Here is a 14,599-nt window from a genome sequence, read left to right as displayed (position 1 = left end):
GATTACTCCGAGACCCGTGCTTCGACGTGAGTAATTCTTTTTTAAAATAATAAATTAATTAATTATTATGAAATGTATTTGTATCGGTAGTAAATTGCAATTGTTGAATTTTGTATTTTGTAAGCTGTTATTTATTTTTTAATTTAATTTTAATTTATTTATAATGTACTTTGACGATGCAAAAGAGATTGTAAAATCCTACTTGATTAAATGAGATTCTATTCTATTCTATTCTATTCTAAAAACTACAAATTAAACGGCTAGGGTCTTTATTTAGTTTATAATTAGAAGGTTTTTACTTCCTTAAAATCCCAAAAGGAAATAATTATGATTGTATGACAGTAAAATAAACCTAAAGCTACCGGAAAACTATGGCCTTAGCCAAAATCGTTGACAATCGCCAAACGAAAAGAAAAAAAAAATCTCCTGTCCCATGACTATTTCCATATCATTGACATATCGCTGCCCCAATATTACAGGGTTCTATGTTACATTTATAAAGATAATTGAAATTCGACTTAATGTCACTATGACAATGTTTAAATTTCAGTTCGATAAAAGTGAAATATAGAACCCTGTAATATTGCGGCAGCGAAATATATCTAAAGACGGGCCTTACGGGCACTAAGAATGGTGCCAGTACGCGCGCAGCACAACGTGATTGGATGATGTGTTCGCATCACGCGCGCGATTGGTCGTAACAGTTGGGTTAGACAGCACGATTGGCTCGAATAGGTACGTGTGCGTGACACCGCTGAACTATCTTGTCACTTGTTTGGCGCTGGCTCCGTATTTTTTCCATCTGTCCCCGGCTCCGCGGTACCCTCCATGGTACCGCCTCTACCTCTACCTCTACCCTCTAAAGGTATTACCCTCCAATGTTCTACCCTCCTATGATAGATACAGATGTAGTGCATTATTGTTTTCCTTCGTAATTGCTCGGAAACTTTCGTATTTGTCATGCTACTTCAGTCAACCTCAGTACTTTTTGTACCGAGACTGACTGAAATAGCAACGTTCGTACGTTTCCGTGAAAATACGAAGGAAAATAATTATGCAGTACATCTGTATCAGAGAGCAGTGACATTGACTCTTGTTCCATCTATGGTCTGGTACTGGTTAACTTCACTAGGTTTGGTAACATTCACGTCTATGCCACTCACTGGTGTGGCGTCTATGGTTTTGAACCGTGTGCCGCATTTTGTGTTGGCTGGATTGTCAACTTCTTTTAGGCTGGCTTGTTCGGGATAGTTGTTCCCTATAAACAGAAGTATTCGATATTAGTTGATACTTCGAGCAACACCGGGAAGGGAGTCGGCATTTGCACTATTTCTCCTCTGTCGAAGCACATGCCCAACTAGGCATGCACACAACTAGCGCGGTTGTGACTCATCCGTACACAAAAAGAGATCGACGTGTGCAAGATTTGTCTTTGACATGTGTCATTTTCTATGTATTTGTGTCGTCCGATAGGATTTGTATGTAGTAAGTAGAAGTGCGACCATGTGCACGTGTCCCCCCGCAAAAAATGGCTGAACGATTTGTACGGTAAGATACCGCTTGGGCTCCTCCCTTCCGACGTATGGAGCCGGTGTTGCTCGAAGTCGCTGGCAGTTTACCAAAAGCAGATAAGTTAACAATCGGCTTTTTTCCTCCTGAGGAATATTATTAACCTTTTCACTTGTTTAGCGCTGGCTCCGTATTTTCTCCATCTGTCCCCGGCTCTGCGGTACCCTCCATGGTTCTACCCTCCATGGTTCTACCCTCTACGGTTCTAGCCTCCACGGTTCTACCTTCTATGGTTCCACTCTCGATGGTAATGTTTCTACCAATAATAGATATCTCTCTAGGCTCCTCGTTCAGCGCAGTTACATTGACTCTTGCTCCATCTATAGTCTGGTACTGATTGACTTCGCTAGGTTCGGTAATGTTCACGTCTATGCCACTCACTGGTGTGGCGTCTATGGTTTTGAACTGTGTATCGCATTTTGTGTTGGGTGGATGTGATGATGGTTCGGGGTGATTGTTGCCTGGACTTTCAACTTCTTTTAGGGTGGCTTCTTCGGGATAGTTGTTGCCTTTAAACAGAAGTATTAGATATTAGTAGTTAGTACTTTGAAATGGGGGCGATGTTTGTGTGGAAAACACAAATAGGTATTTATTTCTGAGTTATGGGTGTTTAATACGTATAGGGCCCGAAACTTAACATTGACACTAAGCAGACAGGGACCGGTCCAATGGTATCCCCTTTGAGGGTTTTGGAAGGGGTATTTCGTAAGGCTTTGCTTACCAAAGCCGTTGCTAGCCCAGTGCCGCCCCTTACAATTCATGCGTTACGTTACCCAAAAGCTTATTACTCACCATCTGCTTTGTTAAAATTGGGACTCGGTCGATCAGTACCTATAAGATTATTCTGAGATATTTAGTGGATTAGTTGAGACCCGCAAAGCAAAAGAGTTGTTACTTAGCTACATAGGTACTGGGTAAAAGTATTTCTTTATTGTGTATTACCTGCCTTCGCCATCATAAGTGCAAATTTATCCTCGATTCGTGCCGCTGAAAATTTTTAAACTTTTTAATTCGATACTGTTACTTAAAATCCAACCAACTACGCACCGCCCAATCATCAAGAGTTTATTATAAATGGTGGCAAAATAAACGCCTGTATTTTGCCACCATTACGAAACCACCAATACGAAAATCTTATCAATAATAAAGGTAATACAGATGTAGAACATAATTATTTTCCGTCGTTTTTTCACGGAAACGTACGAACGTGTCTTGCTATTTCAGTCAGTCTCGGACTGTCGGTACAAAAAGTAATGAGGTTGACTGATGCAGCATGATAAATATGTGAGTACGAACGTTTCCGAGAAAATACGATGGAAAACAATTATGCACTACAGCTGTAGGTATTTGAAATTGTTACCATTTATTTTGTTCACGATCAAGTTCAAAGTAAGGAGGCCGACAAAGACGAGGAGGCTCAAAACGCTGTACGCCCACCACGGAGGTTGTTCCATCTGAAAAAAAGTCGACTAAAACCATACGAGCTTCCTTAAGCACCTGTCCTGTCTGATTAGGGAAAAGCGATAAGCTAGTTATACTTACGCAGGAAAAAATGTGTTAAAAAAAGTAAATAAACAATCAGGGTTCATCTAGCTATCTAATCTATCGAATTCCTGTAAACGAGCAATTCTTTTTATATATGATTATGTCATTAAGCGACGCATGTCTCGAAAAACGGTCTGCACTTTTTTGATATGATAATCCGTGGTGTCCCAGTCGGTCCACATCCGTGCCACATCAAGAGCATATGTGTGGCGTACACACCGAAACCCCGAGTCGCAAACCAGTCGCCAGTCTAAGGGAGGCCGGATCCAAGAAAGTACCAGTATTGGGCGAAGGATGGGCATGTAGCCATGCAGTAACCGGCTTCCCGGGTTACCGCGGGGTACCGCCAAAAGCCTCGCGCGGTCTGACAATCTACTTACTGTACGTGTCTTATTTGAGGAAATAGGTAACTAGGTACTTAGTTGATCGTGTTGCTAGCTGCAAGCTAGTCCGACTTGAACTTTTCCGTTATTTTTGGTCGAGAACAATGTACCTGAGGTCATTGTGGTGAAGACCGTCTATCAGGTAAGACCGTCTACAAGCTTACTTCAAGCATACTTCACTTACATAAGGTCGGTAGAGCAGATTAGAAGGAGCAAAGCTTGCTTTCTGACTGTGTCTGGGCGAAGTACGCATAAGAAAGTTCTTCTATGACGGTCTTCCCAACATCCCAACCAAAAATGTTATAATTATGCCCGTACTTCTTCACAATGACCTTATTATATACCTACTTTCCGATACAGAAGATTCTTGGAATATCGCGAAGACCTTGCTAATTATCTATCTGAAACTGAATATAGATCTGAATTCGAGAGATAAGTACAAGGAGAATATGAATATCACGGAGACAATTTAGATAAACACAAAGAGCATATAATCACTACGTTCTAGATAACAATCATTACGTCACGGTGACATTTTTTTCTAGTGCTCAATAATATTCTGAGTTTCACTCACAGAACCACAGACAACTGGAATTAGATAAGATCTTCGTGCAAGTTCACTAATCATACAGGGAGATTTTTATTTTTAACGTATATTATTTACTGCTAGAGTCTGTGCGGAAAGAGAAGAGTCGTGGAATGTATGGGGCCCAATACATTCCACGACTCTTCTCATACTCATACTCATACTCATTCTTTATTGGTAATAAGTAATTACATGTACCTATGGCGCCGCCCTGGTGGACATGGAACGCATCATTTATCTGAATTGTACCATTCTCTAGTCCATATTTTTCCACACCGTGCGTTGTCATTGCTTCATCTAATAATGTAGTTCCCTCACCGGCCCACCACACACTTCGAACCACAGAACACCCGACTAGAAACCTAATATTGGCCATTTTGTTCGCGACGCAAATCACCAAACTGTGAGGCGCGGGAGGGGTGCTCCCGGCGTTGCGATTGGTCGTGGCGCGCTGACACGTGTAAGCGTAGGGATGGGACATGTTCATTACTTGCAGTGGTACTGGTACCAATGGTACCGTAATCTGATGTGGTAAAATAATTGTTATCAATAAAGTCCACAGATTAATTACTTCAGAATATTCATACAATATAATCATTCATTAGGTACTTTAAAAATGTATCTAAAAATGTTACTTTGCATATTATTAATGAGCTAAGATTGTAAACATAAGAAAAACTGTAACGATTTCGATGAAATTTGCTATATGGGGGTTTACGGAGGCGAGGCGTTTTAACTCTAGGAAAACGCGCATTTTAGATTTTTTATGTTTGCTGTGCAAAGCTCGGTCTCTCAGATATTCCGTTTTTATTAACGCTGTTTTCTACAGTAGTACCGTTGAGGCACCACGTCACTGACACAAAGGCAAAAGGCGCTACACACCAATGCATGCATGCTAATGAAAAATACTGTATTATTTTCCTAGTCTAATTCATACTAAACAACCATGCATAATCTATTTAAAGCATCTATACTGCGTCAAGCAAATCTTGTCAGTAGAAAAAGGCGGCAAATTTGAAAAATCGCGGGCTAGCAACACTGTGTTCGAATAATTCCAAAATCGCGTGTCGTCTGTGTTTTATCTGTGGCCAACTTGTTTGTTGACATTCTGAATCGTTTTTATTTCAAGAGATATTTCTGCTGTGACCTATGATATTTTCTGATATTTAATAAGATTGTGCATTACCTTAAGCAAAGCTAAGCCTGCAATGTATAATCATACTCGTTCATAGTAAACATTACTAAAATTTTAGGTTATGACAAGTACTGGAAGAACATGGGAAGAACTTGGGAACTTTTAAGATTATGTGCAGTTTTTTTTTGTTTTAGGGTTAAAAGGCATAAATAAAATTAAAACGTATGCCTAAATCTATCCAATAAGACCACACATTGTGTCCTGGAAACCGTCCATAGGCCCACATATCTTACTATTTTCAGCGACTGATTCGACTACATAATTTACAAAGGTAAACTTTTAAAACAGTATTAAGAACTTTGATTATATCGCCGTTCTTTCGCAACATTACCTAATCCTTTCATATGTTTGTTGCAGGATTAAATCTCGCTCAATATGAGGCGTTCGTAGTAGGTAGTTTCTCTTTAGAAGTTCAGTCAGACAATACTTACCTACGGCGGTTTATATACGTGTACAGCGCAACCAAGACGAAAAATAAATTTATTATTTAAAATGTAACAAAAATATTGAGAGCTTAAATATTGATGGAATAGATTATTCTTTTATAAGTTGTCCTTATGTTAGTCATTAAGAAAGTATATTATTTAGGCTAATTTGTTTCATGCTCTCAGCTACTGCACATATATTCCTATGGGAAATCCTAGTTTATACTTGCTGAAACAGGTACAGTCAGCAGCAAAAGTTACTAAGCGGGCCAGGTGTTCAAAATGATCTTGACGCGACTTTATTATTAAGAGAATAAGAGTGTGTCAAGGTAATTTTGAATACCTGGCCCGCTTAGTAACTTTTGCTGCTGACTGTACCTATGTATCTTTTTAAAAGAAGTTTTAAGTCGCTTTACATACCTGTTTGTTCAATAAAAGAAAATAATGTAGTCAGCATTCATATGGAGCACTAGACGCAGTGTAGGTATCATTTTAGAAAAGTATTTTTACATTTCCAAAATGACAAGTCTTGAATAGCCTAATGTACAAGTTAATAAAATTTCCTAACAGTATTTTTTATTTTTATTATACAATATTATAATTGTGTTATATTTCTCAAACATATTTCCTAAACTTTAGCCGGGCAAACACAACTAGCCAGTTAGTCAGATCCAAGAAAATTATACTCATAGCTTTAGCATAAGAAAAAGAGTATGATTCCCTCTGTCTTTAGACAGTCAGTCCTGGGCCAAACTACATAAAGAATCTTTTTTATGCCTGCCACAGAACCCTACAAATTATAAATTGAATAGAAGAATAGTATTTCTTAGACCATGAAATAAAATAGGTACCAAGGGTTAAATTAGACAAATTATTGTTAAACTAAACTAAAAATATTTAGTTTACCCAAAGAATTGTTTATTGTAAGTTAAAGGAGTTAACTCCTTATGTTTGGAAACTTAAATTACACATTTTGTAACAAATCTGTTTTATGCTTAAGATGCAATAGATGACTACAGAGTATTATGATGCTTGGTTGAAGTGACCAGGTAACCTTGGTAACTTCATATTTTTTCAATGAATGCCCTGAATTAAGGTGTAGGTAGGTTAAAGTGACCCTTATCTTCTCTTACATTTAAATTAAATAAGCACCCAAATATCATTTGTTTTATTTTTATTATGTATATTGTACAATATATACCAATCAAAATATTACACAGGTAGGTATGTGATATTGATCCAGCAAAGTACACTAATTTACATTAACAAGTAGCATATTATATTGTAAGTATCAAATATTCCACAATTTCCATTTTGCTATGATTAAAATTGAATTCCAACAGAAATCTAATAAAATATTAAAATTTAGTAGGACATCTACCTGCGGAAGCAATGATTTTATTCATACATTCTAGTTTAATGGCATCTCTTCTTCTTTGTCGTTCCCTCATGACTGAGGATCGTGACCAATAACTATGTCCCTCCATTTATCGCGAACAAGGGCTATTTGGGCTGCCCTCTGCATGGAACCACATGCTTGTTTTATGGAATCCGACAATCTTGCAGGGGCTCTTCCTCTAGCGCGCTTGCCTTCATCTCGCCCCGGTATGATGTCACGTTCGAGGCTGTGGTGTGGCGACCGCAGTATGTGCCCAAAGAATCTAAGAGCCCTCTCCTGGCAGATTGTTGAGTCGTTTGGTGATTTTGAGTTCTCTCAGAATGGTTTAATGGCATAGTCCGTTTCTAATTGTAATTTGATATCTTCAAATTTGTTAATCATTTTGACTAACATGGCTTTTAAATTGCCCGTCCATATTAAATAACAATTTCTAAAATTTTCAACAAGCCGCAAGTGACAATTTGAATTGACGTACGTAGGGCGCGCTCAGCGGAAAAAAAATCATATTCGTTTTGGTTCGACGTACATTGCTGCTTTTCTTAGCGCAATACTGCTCTTTGAGTGTTGCCCTACTTTAGTTTGCTTTACATTGCTACTGACAAGATTTGCTTGACGCACTATAAGTACCTACGTTTACGAATAAACTGACGCGACAATTTTGTATATTTTTTTTTTTTTTTTTTAATTTATTTATCATAAAGTACACAACACTTTTATAAACATTATATTCCTCGCCAAACTGCAATTGCAGTTTGTTGGCGAGATCGCGCTCATCTTCACAGACATACATATTATGCTATGCACTAAATACTAAACTTAACTTAACAACTAAATGCAGGTATATTTTAGTACAGTTTAAATGTTAGGGTATATTATCCAATAACGTATTTTTTAACTCAGTTTTAAATTTAGCCCTACTACATTTATTTTCTTCCCTTAGGTAGTTAATTTCGTTATACAATTTTGGTATCAAAAACAAATCAGTTCTTTTGCCATAATAGTTTTTAGCAGTATTTTGTACAATTTTTTTAAGCCTTATGCTCTTTGTTCTATATCTACTTTGTTTCAACACCTTAAATTTATCATCAAAACAATTTTCTACTGCTATCAAGTATTGCACCTTTTGATGTATAGGAAGTATTTTACATATCTTGTACAATTTGTCGTAATTCCCTTTAAGCCTATTTTTAATTTTTTTATTAACTAGGTATTTCATAGATCTTATATGATATGATCCCAGCACATCTGTAAAATTAGTTTGGTTACGGCAATAACATAAACAAATATAAAATAATATAAATGTGTAATAAATTTCACATTTCGTCGGAGTCCATTTCAGTTCATCATCAGGTCCATCTCGTGACCCAAGACCTTACTGCTCACCTAGAGGATTCTAATAAACCCACACAACATGTGTCTATCACAAACCAACACCGATTTCCCTCGCACTTCTTCAAAGTTCATCATCAGGTCCAGCTCGTGGCCCCCCACCTTACTGCTCACCTAGAGGATTCTAATAAACCCACACAACATGTGTCTATCACAAACCAACACCGAGTTCCCTCGCACTTCTTCAAAGTTCATCATCAGGTCCATCTCGTGCCCCCCCACCGTACTGCTCACCTAGAGGATTCTAACAAACCCACACAACATGTGTCTATCACAAACCATCACCGAGTTCCCTTGCACTTCTTCAAAGTTCATCATCAGGTCCATCTCGTGACCTAACTGCTCACCTGGCTTCTTAAAAAAAATTTACATCATTCATTTATTATTAATAAATCAATCATGAATTTCAAAAATACACTTTGGTGGCAAACGCAGCCTATGGAAACTATACTACTAACTAATGGCGCTTGCAACTAGGAGAATGTCACATGGGCGTTGCTCTGAAAACCTGCTAAAATATGATCATTTTCTTATTTTGATGCTACCTCAATAATGGTACTACTAACTAAAAACTAAACTACATACTACATATACCCACTAAGATAAACTACCAACTACCTAATTAAAACTATAGATTTTACAGATCAATTTTATTTATTCTCAATTAAAAATGAAAGAGAATCACAATTATCTTTTACATTTCTTAAAATGGTACAATACTTATGGTTCGAGCGAAAGCACGAATTTACCGCAATTGACAAAACCATCACCGTCACATCACTAGTTGTTGACGTGAAAGGGATAGCACATTGCATTTTCAAGTTGACGGAAAAGGACGGGCTACTTTACTGCCGCTCAGTACAACCATATTGACCAGTATAAAATGAACCCCGCGGACAAGAAATAATTTTCAACAAAATAGTGATTTTGACTTACCTGTGGAATGTTATTCCATCTGTTTTATAACTGGAAGTCTTAGATGACTTGCCACACCATTTCACACTGCAAAATCCCATGATTTGAATAAATTGCGATTTATTTTCGTAAACACGCGCACACTGTTAACAGGTCGTGAATTTGGACGCAACTGATCGGAGCGGCGCGCGTGAAATATTTTACAAGCGCTATTGCTCGCACGAGTGGAGGCCGCGAGTCGTCCTATAAGCTATGTCTATAGGGGTTGGTCTGTGCTTCGAACATATAGGATATGTTGCTGTGCTGGGCTTATACCAAAAGGTGATTATTTGGGTTACTGGGTTAGGACCAACAATAGGGAATATTAGGCAAAGCTCTGCGTAGGTGGCACCTTTGTGGCACATACAGTAAACAAACCACATTGACACACGTCAATCACATGGCCTACCGCGAAACAAGAAAATCGAAATTTCGTTAATCTCTCTATCACTCTTGCGTATTCGAGCGATAAAGAGGCAGATAACTATACTGGGTCAAGCAGATCTTGTCAGTAGAAAAAGGCGGCAAATTTGAAAAATGTAGGCGCGAAAGGATATCGTCCCACAGAAAATTTGAATTTCGCGCCTTTTTTTACTGACAAGATTTGCTTGACCATCTATAAATTTCGATTTTCGCGTTTACCGATAGGCCCTTGTTAACAAACCGCCTTGATGCATCAATGTCATATTTTATTGTCTGTGAAAACTTGTCAAAAAATAGTTTAAGGCACAGTGTGTATAAGTTAGTCTATGAATTTACTGAGTCGGTAGTGCTGCACTCTGGCGGCAGAACATTGCAATAATATCCCCTATTACAACCAATTTATTAAAACTCTACGCCAAACTGCTTATGAGCCATACGTACATCGACCTGCAAAAATGCATACCCACTGTACGAGTATGCATGGAATTCATTCATAATAGATAATGAAGGTATGCACTTTTGGAAATATAGGTAAGGTACTTAATTATGTTAAAATAAATAGACAATACACTTTCAACAGCATAATCGAGCTGTTAAACTACAATTAAACGTAGCATTACCAACATTGCAACATAACAATAGCATAATGAGGCTGTAACAGTACTCCTCCTTGATAACAATTACACCCTGTATGCTAAAGTGACGCAAGGGGAATCCGGCAAATTACCAAATAAAAGTTTTCAACGGCAATATAAAGGTGGCCACTGACGAGCCTTCCTGCTGGAAGGCTCGTATATTGTATGCTTTATATTGGACTGTTGTCCAATGGAGTGGCTGCAATCCAAAATCGGTCCGTGAATGTCAAAAACGTACATTGTTTAATATTAGGATGCCGTCCATTTGGATGAATCCATTGTAACGGCATCCATTTGGAAGGCTCGTCAGTGGCCTGCTTAACAAACTCTTCAATTTAGCTGATAATTGTGACGTTTTCAACTAAAAGGTATCACATTGTCAGTTGTCGATAAGGTTGATTTCAAATTGAAGCTATATGGAAATGGCGCCTTATTGACAACCGACAATAAGTACTTAAGTACCGTTTTGGTTGAAAATGGCACAATTTTTGAAGTGAAAACTTCTTTAGCGGCGCTGTGCACTTTTTGTGATGGGGAAAAAATGTTAAACTCGCGCCAGGTCACGTGGCCGTAAGATTCGAGAGACGTAAGACGGACACGTGACCTGATCGAAAAACTGTTACAATGTCATTGAGTTTTCACTTCTCCCGGCACTCCCTGAGTGCAACCCGTTGTTTTTATCTCATCTTAACTCGTGTAAGCCTACTTGGTCTGGCTACGAGCTAATTGCTCGACTAAATCGTGATTAACATTATAATTTTGTCGTATCTAATCGTTTTGTCGCGCCTGACAAAACTTCGATACGTAAGCCTTTGTTTTTAGACGGTTCTGTGGTAAGATTGATTGCTCTGTACCGACTTGTGACCTCATTTATACAATGCGACTGCAATTGAATGCTTGAATCGTAACCGCACAGTCAAACTGAGGGCCAGAGAGAAAAATTTCGTTATCTGTCAGTCTATCACCCTTGTATATTCGAGCGATAGAGGCAGAATGAAATTTCTATTCTATGAATATTGGAAAGATCACTCCGGGCTGGCGAAGTGGTGACATATTCGCGGCGCGCTCATTTTTTCTTCCGTGCATATATTTGCAATTATACTAGTGGAACCCGTTTAGTGCGATTCTGACGTTTAATACGATTTTACAAGCTTTTATTTTGGTTTCACCTGTCCCCTGTCCAGTTGTCTGTAATCAAATCTGAGATATAATGAAGTATGTTTTTAAGATATTTTGTCTGTTTTTTAATAATTTTAGGATAATATTTGCTCATTGTTATTTATTGTTCTTGCTGTGCTCACTTATTTTGGGTGGCATTTCTATATAAAGCCTACCACTTTTATTGTAATCATGTATTGAATGTCGTCTGTATAGTTAGGCCGTCTAAGATAACTTTGCACCGATTTAAATAGAACAAAGGGAGTGCAATTATAAACGTCATATTTTCATATACATTTGATACAACGATGATATTGCCACATTGTCGTTGCAAGTGCCATAAAGAGATATCTAGCTTGGTCCGAATATGATGTGTTCCCTTTGATGTGTTCCCTTCAGAATCTTCTTAAGCGGGTGTTACCGTAGGAACTTCTTGCCGCTGTTATGTCTGTAATAACCTTTAATTTTTTTACACATTCACTGCCAACACTAACGTTTTCGTAGCGCAACGCTTGTAGCCGATCCCAGCTTTTTCCCCGCTTTGTAATGGAACACTACGAACAGAGAACCCACCCACTTACTTCCCGGCACTTAATGTAATGTGTTAAGCTATCTGCGGTCGTGTCGTACCCGCCTCGTAAGGAGTAAAGCGCCCACAAGCGAGTCGGTGTTAATTAATTTGTATTTCATAACCGAACGGGCAGTTGATGAATTGTGAGAGGAAACTCGGCGTGATGAATAGAGAGCCCCGAGGATCGATAGTATGCTGATGGATCGAGAATGTATCGCTTTATAATTACAGTTAAATAAAGATAAATGTAAATGTAATAAATTATAAATAAGAGATGCTACGGATAGTTATTTGGCCGGATACCGGATATTCGGCCTGCCCATCGGCCTAACATTCGGTATCCGGCCGCCGAATATTCGGCCGGCGGAACTTTACCTACATTTCGGTTTTTCAGGTGCGCATTGTGCAGATTTTGACCTGTTTCGTAGTGATCGTTCGCGCGGATTCATTTCTAGGTTCGAAATGAGTGTGCATGCATGTCTGTGGAATTATAAATTGTTTTAAAATGATAACGAGTACGATTATTATGTCCGTAATGTAACCGTCCGGATAGTAACCGAATATCCGGTACATCTCTATTATAAACCGTATCCAGTAAATGTCTAATACGAAAGAAGTGACGAAGGCCTTCAGAGGGACTATCGCGAACCACGTTCGACGTGTTGCCTCTCTTCCACTTGTAAATTCGTACGTAAGTGTCACAGGGAGGCAACACGTCGAAGGTGCTTCGAGGTAGGCCCTACGTACCCAAGGCTGGAATCGAACCAGCGTGCTCTGCAATCGAGATGCCTAAAACCGCTCGGCCACCCGGGCATGGGTCGACTGTTCCCTCGTATATGCAATTTCTTAAGGGCTTATGGCGTCCTCTGGCTTAAGCCTAAGCACTGGAGGCCTTATCACTTTTTCTTTCTTTCATTTATTTAGGTTTATAATTTATATAAGTAAATATAGTGCATTGGGGTAAATCCGAAGGCGGGATAATTTTGAAAATGGCAAATGTCTACTAAACTCGAAACACTTTCTACTGTAGCAACATGCCATGTTAGCGTTGCAGTGGCGTAAGTGTTGCTTAAGTGTGAAGTGTTTCTAGTTTAGTAGATATTTGGAATTTTCAAAATTACCCCGCCTTCGGATTTACCCCAATGCACCTTAGTAGTTTTTCTTCTTAAAATAACACAAGTTAAAATAATTATTTTCTTAAAAATAATTTGATTTGTGTCCTCATAAATGTTAATAAAAGCTTTTTTTTACTCCGCCATGTTCGAACGTCTGTAAATTGGACGGATTGGAAGTTACAGAGATAGAGTTACTTTCACATTTATAATGTTAATTAATAGGGATTTTAGTTATTCTATTCTATAACTGACAGCAATAATTTCATTCGTAGAGGGCGCGTTGTGGATCTCATTGTCCGAAATATAGGAAGCAAAATAAATAGGCAAATGTATACAAAATGGACCTAAAATAAATACCTATTACATGGCAATGCGACTGCTAATTCAGCAATCATAAGCATCAATAACCACTATATTACACCAATAAAATTCAATGCCCGTCATAGTCATAGCCCGCGTAGTACAACCGATAACCGATATCCATTCAAAACCCCATCAGCGAATCAATAAAACTTGAAAAATAGTTCGCCAACAACATTTGCACGTGCGTGGAACGGAATATCTCGCAATTGTTGCCGCGAAAATGCTTCCCGCGCATAAATCAGGTTGTCAGTGTTGCCGTTATAAATTCGCGGCTCGCCGCCGCGAAACGCACCTGCCGCTGGCAACATTACCTTGATTGCGAGCGGTGCGCTGCATTTGCCTTCGGTCCACGTTTTTGAACGTACCTCTCGCAAAACAATACCAGCTTAAGCAGAGCTCTCACTCCTCGCGGGCGGCCAATTATTAAGGTTGCGAAAAGAGCGCGTAAGGGGAAATGGAAGGCTCAAGTATTTTTGGATGCATTCGCCAGTCATACTTCACCGAAGTTTCTTGCTTTAGGTTCTTTATGCCTAGCTCTTTGTTTCACAGTTCGTGCAGTAATGACTCGGAACTTTCTTGAAATTAGACTCGTAGGGAACGCTTTTCGGTGTCGAGACACTCGGAGTTCTAATACGAAAGTTATGATATGAATGTATGAATATATAGGGGGTTGTTTGTGGAAGTAATGTTGAAGTCTTAGTGAACCTTTTATATAGTTTGCGCGTTAGTTCTCGTTAAAAGTTGGGCGGGGGTGTGTTGAACCTTGGAGCTAAATTATTATTACCCTAGTTTGGCGTGTTTTGATGTTCAACTCATCGCGTGGCATATGTTCTATTTCTAAGTTTGTTTTAGTTATATGACGGTAACACTGAAAGTTTTTAGAACATAT

The 14,599-nt window shown here is 38.6% G+C and overlaps 1 long non-coding RNA gene across 1 annotated transcript in view; it reads right to left on the bottom strand.

The window, feature by feature from the left end:
• Positions 1–14,599, bottom strand: part of LOC134799167 (uncharacterized) — a 514,174-nt gene that overhangs the window by 17,011 nt on the left and 482,564 nt on the right. The gene's annotated exons all lie outside the window — the stretch shown is intronic.

Source organism: Cydia splendana, chromosome 18 (genome assembly GCF_910591565.1).
Source record: "Cydia splendana chromosome 18, ilCydSple1.2, whole genome shotgun sequence".
Lineage (NCBI taxonomy): Eukaryota > Metazoa > Arthropoda > Insecta > Lepidoptera > Tortricidae > Cydia > Cydia splendana.
Note: the sequence above shows the minus strand (reverse complement) of the source record. Positions and strands in the feature narration are given on the sequence as shown.